The sequence below is a fragment of the Pristis pectinata genome, chromosome 7, assembly GCF_009764475.1.
Source record: "Pristis pectinata isolate sPriPec2 chromosome 7, sPriPec2.1.pri, whole genome shotgun sequence".
Classification (NCBI taxonomy): domain Eukaryota; kingdom Metazoa; phylum Chordata; class Chondrichthyes; order Rhinopristiformes; family Pristidae; genus Pristis; species Pristis pectinata.
Window position 1 is genome coordinate 78,540,346 of NC_067411.1, and position 15,154 is coordinate 78,555,499.

At 41.6% G+C, this 15,154-nt stretch overlaps 1 protein-coding gene across 1 annotated transcript in view; it reads right to left on the bottom strand.

Moving 5' to 3' along the window:
* Positions 1-15,154, bottom strand: part of ostf1 (osteoclast stimulating factor 1) — a 63,698-nt gene that overhangs the window by 47,674 nt on the left and 870 nt on the right. The window lies entirely within an intron of this gene.

The following is a 15,154-nucleotide window of genomic DNA, read 5'->3' on the forward strand; positions in this document are numbered from 1 at the left end:
TGGATACATATATCCCTATACTTTATAAAAAACAGGCATCTGCTCAGGCTGTACACTGCTGTGTTGGGAGCCTGGTACAAATCCGTGCCCTCCGCCAACGCTCCCCCAGTTTAGACCCGAGGCTGCCTCCACAAACGGGAGTTCGGCAGGCTGGCTGGGGAGTGTGGTGCAGCCACTCAGCACCAAGATGTAGGTTCGGGGCTGAAAGCTGCTGGCAACATGAGGTTTGGCCAATGCTGAATGCTGACAAAACCGCGTCTGATTGTTGACAGACTCCTGGATTCTATGATCTCTCTCATCACTAAGACTAGATGAAGACAATGGATTCTAATTACTCTACAGTTCCAGCAGATCGAGGCCCAGCTAGTCCCAAGGAGCCAAGTACAACTCAAGTCCAACAGACAAGAAGCTTGTTTGCTCTAGATTCCAGTATCTGCAGTAACCTGCATCTCTTCTAGAAGTCCAATTTGCCTTGAAAGAGAAGATCAACCTTGTCAGTTCATCCAGTGTTTCTCCCATTTGCAATCATTTAAGATCTACAATATAGAAGACAGAAAAATACAGGAGCCAAGTTGTTGTCTGTGGCCTTTAAATTGTACAGCATGGTATAGAAGGATTTACTGATCCTTAATATGCGAGACTGAAAGAATGTTACTGATCCACCCTCTTCCTTGAGGCTGCTAATCACAGTGCTCCCTCTGCAAACTTTTTGGAAGAAACAGCACATTCAACATGCTCTGTGGAGTGGACCCTGGATTGAAAAAAAATGTCCACCTGAGAATCAAAGAGGAGTTTCACAGATTTCTAAAAAGAAAGAAAATCTAATCTGCACTGGACAAATGCATCTGCAGGATTGCTGAAGTATCACACAACTTTGCATCTTTTGCAGCTCCAATGAGGATTTAGTGTGGCATTGAGTTTGCCAGATTGACAAGCTGCATTGATGCTACAGCTGAAGTCACTGCCCGTAATGTTGCCAACGGCAGCCGAGCTTCTGAAAAATGGTCAATTTTTTCATTCCTTACAGCTAACTTGATGAGCCCTAATGCAGTCTTTTGCTTTTACATTTGCAAACAGGAGACAAAACTCTGCAACTACTTCTCTGATTTTAATGATGGTGAAGTTGTTTCCCTGCAGCAGAATTCCCAGACTAGAGGAAGGGTTGCCTCCTGATTAGATTGATTGCCAGTAGGCAACCATCCCAACCACTGTTAGTTGTTGCTGAAGTGCAGTAAAATAGCAGGTCAGCCAAGGTAAACTAACAATGCAATATGTCATGTAGTGCTTATGATACTGAGCATGTTAATAGTTGCAATTTTTAATGACAAAATATATCCCAGATTCCCCAGAGGTGGGGTGCATGGGTGCTTCACTGACTTTGATTTCTTGGGATCAGTGAACTTTGCCTTTTGCATCTCAGTTTCCTGGAGGTGGGGAGCCTCGTTATTGTTGCTCCATGTACTTTGCTTCCAGTCACAATTCTTTTTTTCTTTGAGGGGTACTATTTTTTCCACCTACTTTTCCTGCTAAATTCTGCCCTTCCTTCTGCTGGCCTTTATGCTCCTCTTCAGAAGAGGTATCAGTGTTGGTCTGTGAGGACTTCAGGCATATCTTAACTCTTTAGATGTTGGCCCTCCTGGATTTGTGGATTTTTCGCCCTTCAGAGATCCAGCTTGCCTGCCTCTGGGCCACCACTAATCTCCTCCATGACTGCCTAGTAGCACAGCTGGTAGAGTTGCTGACTCACGGCGCCAGTGACCCGGGTTCAATCCCGACCTCAGGTGCAGTCTGTGTACAGTTTGCACATTTTCCCTGTAACCACATGGGTTGCAGCTGGGTGCTCCGGTTTCCTCCCACCCAAAGACATGTGAGTTGGTAGGTTAGTTGGCCACTGTAAATTGTCCTTAGTATGTAGGTGAGTGGTCGAATTTTTGGGGGGGGGGGGTGGCTCATGAGAATGTTAGATTAATGCAAGATTAGTGTAGGTAGGTGACCGATGGTCAGTGCAGACTCAGTTGGTCAATAGGACCTATTTCCATGCTGTATCTCTCTGTGGCTCTATGACCTTTGAACTGACTTCAGTGGTGGTTGTTACAGGATTTTACATTACCCCTTCCACATTGCTTTGTTCTATATTTCACTTTTCCTCCATCTGGTGCTCATTTTGTGTTGGATGCAAGAGCTTTGACTTCTTTTGGATGTTGTGATGTCTACTCTCCACTCCAGAGCCTCTTCTCATCTTGCTGCCCGAGTATAACTGCAGTTGTGATTCATAGAGGTGACCAGCCTCCCCAAACAGTTGTAACATGTGGTTTCCTGGAGTCTATCATTTGGCGATCCTTCTTTCTGTAGTTTGGTAGAAAATAGCTTTGCAGGAAGTGCTTAATGTCCAGGGTTTCCATAGGTTTGGCATGCTCTGGGCTTGACCATGCTAAATCACATAACTGTGACTTGTGCCACTTGAGAATTATGATGGCAGGTGGATGACACTGCTGTCAACTTGGCTTTTATGTCACTCCTGGTTGTCCATTTGCTATGCATTTCCTTGATATCCATGCCCCAACAATGTAGCTCCTGAGAAACAATTTCCATTTTTATTTAAACATCGTAAAGCTAAAAGAACTTTTTTGAGAAAAGCTAATACACCATCTTATGGACGCAAATGTTTCTAAAAAAAAATCTACTGCCTCATTTTAAAACTACCGAATAGTGCTTCAAGCACTAAATAAAAGGTGGTTTAGATACAGAATAGATACCAGTAAAGATGGAACTTCAGATTATTAGCAAAAGCCAATAGTGCTTGCAACAGCCACATTTTTTCACTGCTGTACTTTTTGCCTACATTTGGCATTTTAAATCTGAGAATGCAGCAAGAACAAAACTTACCTTTCTCCACCAGGATATTAATATATAATGGCAAGCAGAATAATTATATTGGGCTTTGTTATTATAAATCATATACATGAATATTCAGTCATTGATACTGCTACAATACAAATCTTTCAGATGGAGCCATGTCATGCCAATCAAGTACTCCAAGTATTTTAAACACATCAACTTGCATTTATGCGATACCTCTAACACAGCAAAATGTCGCAGGACCTTCAACCAACACCTGCCACCAAAGACACACAACACGACATTAGGACAAGCAATCAAAAGCTTGATCAGAAGTAGATTTTAAGGATTGTCTTAACGAGATGGAAAAGCTTGCAGAGGGAATTCCAGAGCATAGACACAAGAGATTCTGCAGATACTGGAATCTGGAACAACACACACAATAAATGCCGGAGGAACTCAGCAGGTCAGGCAGCAGTGATGGAGGGAAATAAACAGTCGATGTTTTGGGTCGAGATCCTTCATCAGGACTGGAAAGGAAGAGGGCAGAGGCCAGAATAAGGTGGTCAGGGGAGGGAGAGGAGCATACGCTGGCAGGTGATAGGTGACAGGGGGAAGGTAGGTGGGTGGGGAAGGGGAGAGATGTACAAAGCCGTGGACATCTCCCCCCTCCCCCACCCACCTACCTTCCCCTTCTCACCTGGACTCACCTATCACCTGCCAGCATATGTTCCTCCCCCTCCCCTGACCTTCTCATTCTGGCCTCTGCCCCTTCCGTTTCCAGTCCTGATGAAGGGTCTCAACCCGAAACATCAACTGTTCATTTCCCTCCATAGATGCTGCCTGACCTGCTGAGTTCCTCCGGCACTTTTGTGTGAATTCCAGAGCATATAGCCTTGGTAACAAAATGCATGACCAAAGATGAAGTGATTAAATATTTTAGTGGACATTAATGAAGTACAGAGAGATTTTTAAAAATACAGATTGCTTATTCAGGAACCGATTTGGACAGCAAGTGAAAGGATTGATGTGTGAATGGGAATTAGTGTTAGGTTAAGACGTAAGTTTTAGAATGACCAAGTGTGGAAGTGAGCGTACGGTTGAACAGATTGGCCACAGAAACACTGGAGCAAATGGAAGGCCACAGGCGAGACAACTTTAATTGTGAAAGTGCAAATGTGAATACATTGTGAGCACTTTTTTCCCCATAATGCAAACAGAGAAAGTAGTCGGGCTGGAAGGAGGATATGGACAGAGAATGATACTGAGAAGTCATAAGTGAGAATGAGACAATAGGAAAGGTGGCTGTCTTGAATATGGAAAATTAAATGCAAGGGTACAAGGACAGTGAACTCAGAGTAAATAATGTATGATGGATTGAGGTGGAGCTTAAGTCATGCAGGATGAGAAATTGGTTGATAAAGGAGGCTGAGGGAGGAAAGCCTTGAAGATATCTCATTGATGAAATTTCTATGGAATTTGGTGGGCAGTAGAAAACATTTTAAATGGAGGAAAAGGGATGCTAAGAGGAGGATGTATACCAAGGGTAATAAAAAAAAAGAGATATTTCCAACAAGCAGGTCTCACACTCGAAGTCATCATTTAAATTATGAATTAGGAGCAGAACTAGGCCACTCAGCCCCTCAAGCCTTCCTGGCCATTTAGTAAGATCATATAACCTCAATCATAATTTTGGCAGAGGTCTCTGGAGAACTTCCACTTAAAGATCACAATGATTTGAGTTTCATGTTAACACTTTTGTTGCTGATAATATTTCTAATTGCTCAAAGACAATTGGGAATTTTACTTTCACATTTCAGAAGGCTACTGGCATTAATCTATCTCAATAATTTTTGATAGGCAAAACATATTTTTCCAGGTTGAACAATATCCACAACTATTACCAATAAGTCCAAGGCCTTCTAATGGTAAAGGAGGAGGAGATCTTTTGAACCTTAAAAACCATTTACTGAGCAGCCCAGCTTAAAGTTTAGGAATAAAAACACAAAATGGTGGGGATACTCAGCAGTCAGGCAGCATCCATGGAGAGGAAAACAGGGTCAAGGTTCTGGTCAATCATTTGGTTCTGATGAAAGGTTTTCTACTCGAAACATAAACTGTTTACTGTGCCATCCCGCGCCTGCACTTTGGCAACTCCAATCACCTGCCTGTACTTTTACTCCTGACATATAGGCAGAGACTGAAGACCGCAGCACCAGTGATGAGGACTACAAAGGTCTGGTCAAGGGAGGCAGAGGAGCGTTTACAGGACGCTTTGAATCAGTGGACTGGACCACATTCAGGTATTCATTTTTGGATCTCAATGAATATGCCACAGTCATCACCGACTTCATCAAGACCTGCGTGGATGAGTGTGTGCCGTCGAGAACATACCGAGTTTTCCTAAACCAGAAGCCCTGGATGAGCCAGGAGTTTCGCAGTCTGCTGAGGGCTAGATCTGTGGCATTCAAGACCAGTGATCCAGAACCCTACAAAAGTCCAGGTACTACCTAAGGAAGGCCATCGTGAGAGTGAAAAGGCAATTCCATGTGAAATTAGAGACAGAAACAGATGCATGACAGCTGTGGCAGGGTTTGCATGCTATTACTTCCTATAAGGCGAAACCTAACAGCATAAATGGTAGTGATGCTTCACTTCCTGGTGAGCTCAACGCCTTTTATGCATGCTTTGAAAGGGAGAATAACACTACATCCTGGCGAATCCATATGGCATCTAGCAACCCTATCATCTCTATCTCAGAGGCCAACATCAGAACATCCTTCAAGAGGGTGAATCCTCGCAAGGTGTCAGGTCCTGATGGTGTACCTGGCAGGGTACTGAAAATCTTTGCTGACCAATTGGCTGGAGCGTTCAAGGACATCTTCAACCTCTCACTGCTGTAGTCGGAGGTTCCCACCTGCTTCAAAAGGGCATCAATTATACCGGTGCCCAAGAAGAGCAGGGTGAGCTACCTCAACTATTGCCTGGTAACACTCACATCTACTGTGAGGAAGTGCTTTGAGAGGTTGGTCATGGTTCGAATTAACTCCTGCCTGAGCAAGGACCTGGACCTGCTGCAACTTGCCTACCACACAACAGGTCGACAGCAGATGCAATCTCACTGGCTCTCCACTCAGTTTTGGAGCACCTAGACAACAGCAAAACATGTCAGGCTGCTGTTTATCGATTACAGCTCAGCTTTCAACAACATTACCCCCTCAGTACTAATCAACAAGCTTCAAAACCTAGGCCTCTGTTCCTCCCTCTGCAACTGGATCCTCAACTTCCTTATTGGGAGACCACAGACAGTGCAGATCGGTAGTAACATCTCCTCCTCCCTGACAATTAACACAGGTGCACCTCAAGGATGCTTGCTTAGCCCACTGCTCTACTCTTTCTACACTCATGACTGTGTGGCTAGGTACAGCTCAAAAACCATCTGTAAATTCGTCGATGACACCACTGTTATTGGTAGAATCTCAGATGGCGACATGGAGATGCACAGGAGTGAGATAAATTGGCTGGTTGAGTGGTGTCGCAACAACAGCCTCACACTCAACATCAGCAAAACCAAGGAATTGATTGTGGGCTTCAGGAAAGGGAAGTCGGGAGAACACACACCAGTCTTCCTTGAGCGATCAGCAGTGGAAAGGGTGAGCAGCTTCAAGTTCCTGGGCATGAATATCTCAGAGGATCTATCTTGGGCCCAACACATTGATGGAATCATGAAGAAGGCACACCAGTTGTTCTACTTAATTAGGAGTTTGAGGAGATTTGTTATGTCACCAAAGACTCTTGCAAATTTCTACAGATGTACAGTGGAGTGCATTCTGACTGGTTGCATCACCACCTGGTATGGAGGCTCCAATGCGCAGGATCGAAAGAGGCTGCAGAGGGTTGTAGACACAGCCAGCTCCATCATGGGCACAACCCTCCCCACCATCAAGGACATCTTCAAGAGGCGGTGCCTCAAAAAGGTGGCATCCATCATTAAGTACCCTCTCAACCCAGGACATGCCCTCTTCACATTACTATCATTGGGGAGGAGGTACAGGAGCCTGAAGACCCACACTCAATGTTTCAGCAACAGCTTCTTCCCCTCCACCATCAGATTTCTGAATGGTCCATGAACACTCCCTTGTTATTCTTCTTTTGCACTATTTATTTATTTTTGTAACTTACAGTAATTTTATGTCTTTATGTCTTACACTGTACTGCTGCCGCAGAACAACAAATTTCACATGTCAGTGATAATAAACCTGATTCTGAATCTGTTTTTCTCCACAAATGCTGCCAATCCTGCTGAGTAATTATAGCATTTTCTGTTTATTATTACATTTCCAGCACCTGCAATCTTTTGCATTTTGATTACAATTTAGGAGCACAATGTCTTGCAATATAACATTGCTACAGTCCTGCAGTTGTGTCCAGAGTAAAGCTTCTGAATCTTCTGTCTCATCTGCTCTTTATGCACACCAACAGGAAATGAGTGGAAGTAAACCATACACCACAGCTGAACCAGAAACAGCCCTGTGTTTAACTTAAAATTTCAGTTTGTTCCTATTCCTGTCTGGCACATCAATGAACTCCCAGGTGCACTGACCACTTGCTGATTCAGTTTGGCATAGGAACATTACCAATCAATTAGCTTGGTTCAGCTTGTGTAGCTTAATTTTGAAGCATATTAAACAACTGTTGAAAAATCCACAAGTATGGCACCAATATGCTTTCTGGCAAATATTTTGGGATCAGATCATTACTGGCAAGGTCAGCATTTATTGTCTTTCTCAAACTGCTCTTGGGAATGTGGCAGTAACCCACCTTCTTGAACCGCTGCAGTGCTTCCAGTGAAGCAGCTGAATATGAAATGGGCCTAGTACACTGTCCTGAGGAACTCCTGGTGTGATGTCCAGGGGTTGGGATGATTGATCTCCGACAACCACAACCATCTTCCTTTGTGAGAGATACAAATCCAACCACTAAAAGGTTTTCCTTTTGAAGCCCATTGACTTTAGTTTTACTAGGATGCCTTGGTGCCACACTCAGTCAAGTCTACCTCAATGTCACTCTCACCTCACTTCTGAAATTTTGCTTTTTGGTCAATGTTTGAACTAAGGCTTTTAGGAGGTCTGCAGCTGAATTGTCTTGGAGAAACCCAAACTGGGCTCCATTAACTCAATAACAGCTTCCATCACCTTGCTGATGATTGAGAATAGAGTGATTGGGCAGTAATTAACTGGATTGGATACGTCCTTCTTTTTGTGAATAGAATATACCAAGGCAATTTTCCACATTGTTGGATAGAGGCCAGAGTTATAACTGTAAGGGACAGCTTAGCTAGAGATGAAGTTACTTCTGGAGCGCAGAATTTCAGTACTACAGCTGGTATATTGTCTGGTCCCATAGCATTTGTTGTATTCAATGTTCTCAACCATTTCTTACCACTTGGAGTGAATCAAATTGGCTGGAGTCTGGCTTCTGTGATGGTGTAGATGTCAGGAGGAAGCCTAAATGCATCATCTACATGGCACTTCTGATTAAACATGGCCACTCACATGCTGGGCCTTTCCAACACTAAAGATGGGGATGTTTTTGATACCTCCTGCTCCCATTTGTTTAATTGCACACCAACATTCACAAGGTGAAAGGACTGCAGAGCTCCAATCTGATCTGTCAATTGTGAGATCATTTAGCTCTGTCCATTGCATGTTTTGTTGGTGTTTACCTTCACTTGGCTAGCACCTCATCATTTTTAGGTATACCTGATGCTGCTCCCAGCATGCACTTCTGCACTCCTCATTGAACCAGGATTAATCCACTGTTTTGATAGTAATGGTAGAGTGAAGGAAGTGCTGGGGCATGAAGTTAAGGATTGTGTTGTACATTTCTGCTGCTGCTGATGATTAACAGCATCTTTACCTCTGTCTGACCTGATGCCATGATGCCCAGTTTTGGACTGTCAGATGCTCTAAGTCTATCCCATTTAGCCCCTTTGCAGCTTTACATAACATGAGAGAGGGTGAAGACAGGACTTTGACTCCACAAGGGCTGTTTGGCAGTCACTTCTCCCAATGCCATCATGGACAGGTTCACCTGTCACAGGTAAATTGGCAAGGATGGGGTTCTAGGTTTATCCTCATGTTGGTGTGCACCAGATAATGCATGGACCCAGTCTGAGGGACAAGCACTTTAAGACTCAGTCAACTTGATCAGTGGTGGTGCTATCAAGCAACTCTTGGTGATAAATATTGAAATTCCCAAGAGAATAATCTGTGCCCTTGCTACTTTCAGTGTTTTGAAGTACTGTTCACCTGGAGCAGTGATTCATCAACTAAGGGAGGATAGTGGTTGGTAGCCAGGAGGAGGTTTCGTTGACCATGTTTGACCTGATATCATTAGACTTCAATGGATCTGAAATCAATGATGAAGACACTAAGAGCTAGTCCCTCAATCCTGCTTTGGAGTACAATTGTGCTGGTACCTCTGACGCAGCCTTCCTGCCGGTAGGACTAGCGTAGTCCAGGGATTGTGATGGAGGAGTCTGGCACATTGTCTGCAAGGTATGATTTGGTGTTATTTTAAGACCACACACCACTACTGTACCAAATGTGGACTAAAAACCAAATTGTTCACTTTATGATTAAACATTGGCTATTACCTACTTCACTTTGTAATTACGGACTTTTAGAAAAGAACAATTCTTCCCCCAAAGCACTTAAGAGTAGTGCAAGCTAATATTTTAGTGAATTACTGCACCAGTTTGTTGACTCATTTTTCACCACTCAACACACAAAATTCCTGAAGCATATAAAGAATACGAGTGTAAAAACTTCACTACGCTCAGAGGGAAACCTATTCATTTGTCTTTACAATTTCCAGAAATAGCAGAAAGATTAGTAATCATCCACAAAAGACAAGCAAATTTTAATTCGAAAAGCACTAATACACATGTACATACCCACCCGTCTTTGAATACATCAGATATTTCAACACAACCCATGATAAATTCTCAAACACTACACATGAAGTGGAGTATGTCACAATACCCTTAATTAAAACCGATCACACCATTTCAGAAAAGCAAGCATTCTATGTTCCCTCTTCAACAATTATGCGCTCTGGAAAACCACTTCAGGAATGATCCGCAGAAGATTTTTTTTTATATATGGCTCTGTTTATTTTGGTCCTCACAACTATTAGCCTATACAGAATTACATGCAAGAAAATAATATATCCTTTAACCCAAATATTCTTTAATCTGTGCTTAAAAGCTAATGTCATTAATTCTAATAGTGCCTTCAACCTCCTGATATGCTGTTAGAAGATTTCTTTTGTACCCTGCCATAAATGTCCAACATGAAATCCTATCTCCTTGTTCAAGAATAGTCATTGACTAGAAAAAAGTTTCTTTCCTTATTCTGTCTAATTCCTTCATAATTTCAATGCATCTCCAAATTGGCCCTTCAGCAAATGAGAACCATAGCAAATTTTCCCAAGTCTTTCTTTTTACCCCCCTCATCTTAAGCAACAACCTAGTGAATCTTGCTACATCCTCTATCACTGTCATCGTCAGAACTGTAGTAATTCAAGATGGCAATAACTAATTCTCAGGCCAATCACTCACACTCCAAGAACAAGTTGGTCTTCCCTTTAAAACTTTCCATTTAAACGTTGCTGTCCTCTCAGCTGCTCTGAGCATCTGGACGGCCCTCTTCTCACTGCAATCAATGATGCATTCAACCTATCCGATTTTGTCACGTCAGGAGAGTGGCCATTGGGATTTAAATCCAATTTGTTTATTGTTGATTGCTATAAATTGACATTACCACAATAGATCTTCTTTAGTTCGGTGTCAACAGTCAGTCTTATGATTAAATATTGCATCTGTAAACTCATTTTACAGTCTTTGCTGCCTAACATCAAACTGAACAATAATATGCATTGATTTTGTAACAATTGACCATTCACAACACATCCTCAGCACTGGGATTCCCTTTTCTCCCTGGCAGAATAAAAGCATTTAAATTAAGCACCACAATGGAGCAACAAACTGTTTACTTTTGCAACTTAAGGGAATGAAGAGGGTAATGAAGAGATGAGGCAGCAGCCCATGATCATGCTGAATCGTGGAACAGGCTTGAGGGGTTGACTGGCCTACTCCTGCTCCTATTTTCTTATATTCTTATATATAAAATACCAATGAGGTTTGTCTATTTCATATCACTATATCACCATAAAAAGATGCACATGATTGCCCACTTTAAGGATCAAACTCATTCAAAAACTAGCATTCCCCAACCTAACAGTCACTAATCACTACATTTTACTGGGAAATGCCAGAAAAAGTCCAGAATTTGCTGGCCAATGGTTTACTAGCAAATTTCCCACTCTGTGTGGAGGCAAGCGGCAAACAATATAGTTATGGCTAAGAGGAATTAAGCAAAATGTTAGCAATTTTTTTTATGCTACTGAACGTCAGTGTTTGGATGGCTAGTTAAAGCAGATACAGCCATAGCCAGCAGTCTTTTCTAGCAGTTTCATGAATGGGGCATCTTTTTGCCCTCCCCCTAGGGTATCGTAAGACAAAGTTTACAAATAGAAGGCCTTACCATAGAACAGGGCTTTGTTGTCACGGTTGGAGCTAGTACTTACCAACAGTTTGCCCTTGGGGAATGGATAGCGTAAGTGCACTCCTTTTTTTTGTAGTTCCGTGTTCACTGTTCACTACAACGTTATGTGTCCAATTGTTTCTCATATACTGTGTGTTGGTTGAACCTGCAAACTCAGTTGCCTCACTGTAGATTCAATTTAACCCAGAGAAGTAGAAAGAAAAATACACAAATGCTAATCTCTGACTCTTCCCTATTGTCTCTGGTGAGGATTAATCTATTGTGCTGTTGAAGCCCCAGTGAACTTCCACGAGTTATTTTCCTTGTTTTGTTAAGCACCAGATGAGAACCAATTGTGAATTACGGGTGCACACCACTATAACAACTGTGCAACTCTATGAACTATCGTGATTGATCAGAACATACGAATTTGAAAGCTGTGTCATCTGGTATTCCGCCTAATTGACCTAGCCAATACTTTATATGTTACAGTGCCACTTTTGGAATTAATCAATTTTAAATTCAACAGTACCTCCCAGTCCTACAAAAAACACAAACCATATCAAAATCCCCTTTAAATCAAATAGGTTAAAATCTAAGATTTATAGTTTTCATAACAGATAAATAGAATGTTCAACAGATTAAAGAACCCAACAGATTTCAGTCTTTTGCAAGTTCCATTCCATCCATGGTGTACTTATCTCTGATTGCTATTAATATAATACACAGTATTTTGCCTTAGTTCCTTTTTTAGTTAATTTGGTATTCTCAAACAACATAGAAATACAATAGAAAATCTAATAAATTCAGTTTCCATTGAATCCACAATCTCGTTTAGCATGATATAATTTTGAAATGTAATGGCTTTCTACATATGTCTGATTTTAAATTATAACACTTGTATGTAATCAAAAATATTCTTCCTGTTCTCACATTTCTCCTTCAATGAAATATGTGCCTTTGCTGTAATTACTCATCTGATGCAACAGTAAGAAAGATGTGCATTTATTTTGACTTCTTACGTCTTTTTTTGAACCCTCCCAATGCACAGTGGCAGTCATAGGATCCCAGCAGCAAATTTGCATATAGCAAAACTCCCACAAACAGCAATGTAACAATGACCAAATAATCTATTTTAGTGACTGAAGGATAAATACAGCAATAGCTCCCCTCCAATTTGAGCCTTTTTTTAACATCTGCTTGAATTGAGCACATGGGCCTTGGTTTAATGCATATTCACAAACCATCAGCTGCTGCACTTCAGCTACAGAGCATTTAACACTGAGTAGTCCCTCTTTAACCTATCCAACTTTCAGCCCAGCACATCATGGAAACCAGCCTCCCCTCCCTGGACTCTGTCTAAACCTCTTGCTGCCTTGGTGAAGCAGCATAATCAAAGACCCCACCCACTCACCCAGGGCATTCTCTCTTCTCTCCTCTCCCATCAGGCAGAAGATAAGGGAGCCTGAGGGCACATACCACCAGGCTCAAGGACAGCTTCTATCCCACTGAGATAAGATTATTGAACGGTTCCCTTATACATTGAGACGGATTCTTGACCTCACAATCTACTTTGTTGTGACCTTGCACCTTATTGTCTACCTGCAATGCACTTCCCTGTAGCTATAACACTTTATACTCTGTTATTTTTTTACCTGTACTAACTCAATGTATCTGCACTGTGTAATGAATGGATCTGTACAAACAGTATGCAAGACAAGTTTTACACTGTACCCCAGTACAAGTGGCAATAATAAACCAATACCTTAAACCAACCCTTTGTCCAAGTTTCTGATTGTCTGTCCTAACATTCCTGTATGTGTCTCAGTATTCAATATTGGAAATATTTGTGTAAAATGTTTTAAGGTGTTTTACCAAGTTAAAGTTTAGTAGGATATTTGAGTTTATTCTCTACCTTTGGAGATAGTTATGATAGAGCAGCTTCCATCCATTTAGCACATCCTTTCACTAAGCCAAAGATGCAACATAGGTGAAGCTGCTTTCATCCTATAAAGGAGGAGGACAGTGGTGATATCTAATTTGTGGCGTTAATTTTGTTTGTCAGCTGATCCATAGTAGTGATAAAATGAGAAAATCCATTTCAATAGCAAAATGTTCCTGTTTTTGTCTGCTACAGGAAGAAATATCTCAGAAAATAGCTGGGATTGAGTTTAAGAGCCGTGAGGTAATGGTGCAGCTCTACAAAACTCTGGTTCGACCACACTTGGAGTACTGTGTCCAGTTCTGGTCGCCTCATTATAGGAAGGATGTGGAAGCATTGGAAAGGGTGCAGAGGAGATTTACCAGGATGCTGCCTGGTTTAGAGAGTATGCATTATGAGGAGAGACTAAGGGAGCTAGGGCTTTACTCCTTGGAGAGGAGGAGGATGAGAGGAGACATGATAGAGGTGTACAATATATTAAGAGGAATAGATAGAGTGGACAGCCAGCGCCTCTTTCCCAGGGCACCAATGGTCAATACAAGAGGGCATGGCTTTAAAGTAATGGGTGGGAAGTTCAAGGGAGATATCAGAGGGAGGTTTTTTACCTAGAGAGTGGTTGGGGCATGGAATGTGCTGCCTGGGGCAGTGATGGAGGCAGGTACATTAGTCAAGTTCAAGAGATTACTAGATAAGCATATGGAGGAATTTAAAATAGAGGGATATGTGGGAGGAAGGGGTTAGATAATCTTAGGCAAGGTTTAAAGGTCAGCACAACATTGTGGGCCGAAGGGCCTGTATTGTGCTGTACTGTTCTATGATTCTATATGAAATAAGCCAGTTTGCTGGCAATAAAATTGGCAATATTTCATTAGAATGACCACTGTTATCCCCCCAAAAAGACAAAGAAATCACCTCCCAAAGTCATGTTATCTAGTATACACAAGTTTTGCTATTTCCCAAAGCCGTACGTTATTTACCTAGGTACTGAGCAGTAAAGGTACTGAGCAGTAAAGGTCCTGATTGTGGCAGATGAATGGTCTGTTCATGAAGTGTCCAAAGACACCATCCCATTTAGGATCAGCTAATGTAGGTCTAAAGTGACTGACAGTGTTTTTTTTATTTGATTCAAAAATTGGGTTTAGATGGCATCAAATTTTATTTTTGCTTAAGATATAACTATCAGAATTTTTAACCCACAAAATCTAATTATGGTCCAAATTAAGTTGTGCAAAGGCAACTTTCAGTTGCAACAGAAAATGATCAACAAATACATATGTAAATCATGAAGTTAAATTAGGGCTTTAATGTCATATTTGAACAAAACTCCACAATTATGGTTGCCAGTGGCAATCCACAAGTGATTAGTAGTGCACACAAAAACAAACAAACCAGTGTTTGAAAAAAAATGTGACAGATCCATTCAATCTACATACTTAAGAGGATGACTATTTTTCTGTTGACAAGGTCATAGTTTGGGATTAAAATACAGTGAGTGATACCAAATATATCATAAAGTACAATATTTTCCAAACTTTATTTTATACTTTAATAGCAAATAACTAGTAATGGATCAGATACGTGCAGTAAATCTGCTATTTGCATATAGAGCTCGGGTCATTGGATTCAAGAAGAGAGAATGAAACAAACATTTTAACACTACAATATTTCCCCATCTTCATATATTTTATTTTTGGTTTGCTGGAAAAACGTCAAGATTAGCGAGTCTGTAACACTTCTGAACTCCATCACTGCGTCTGTGGACTAC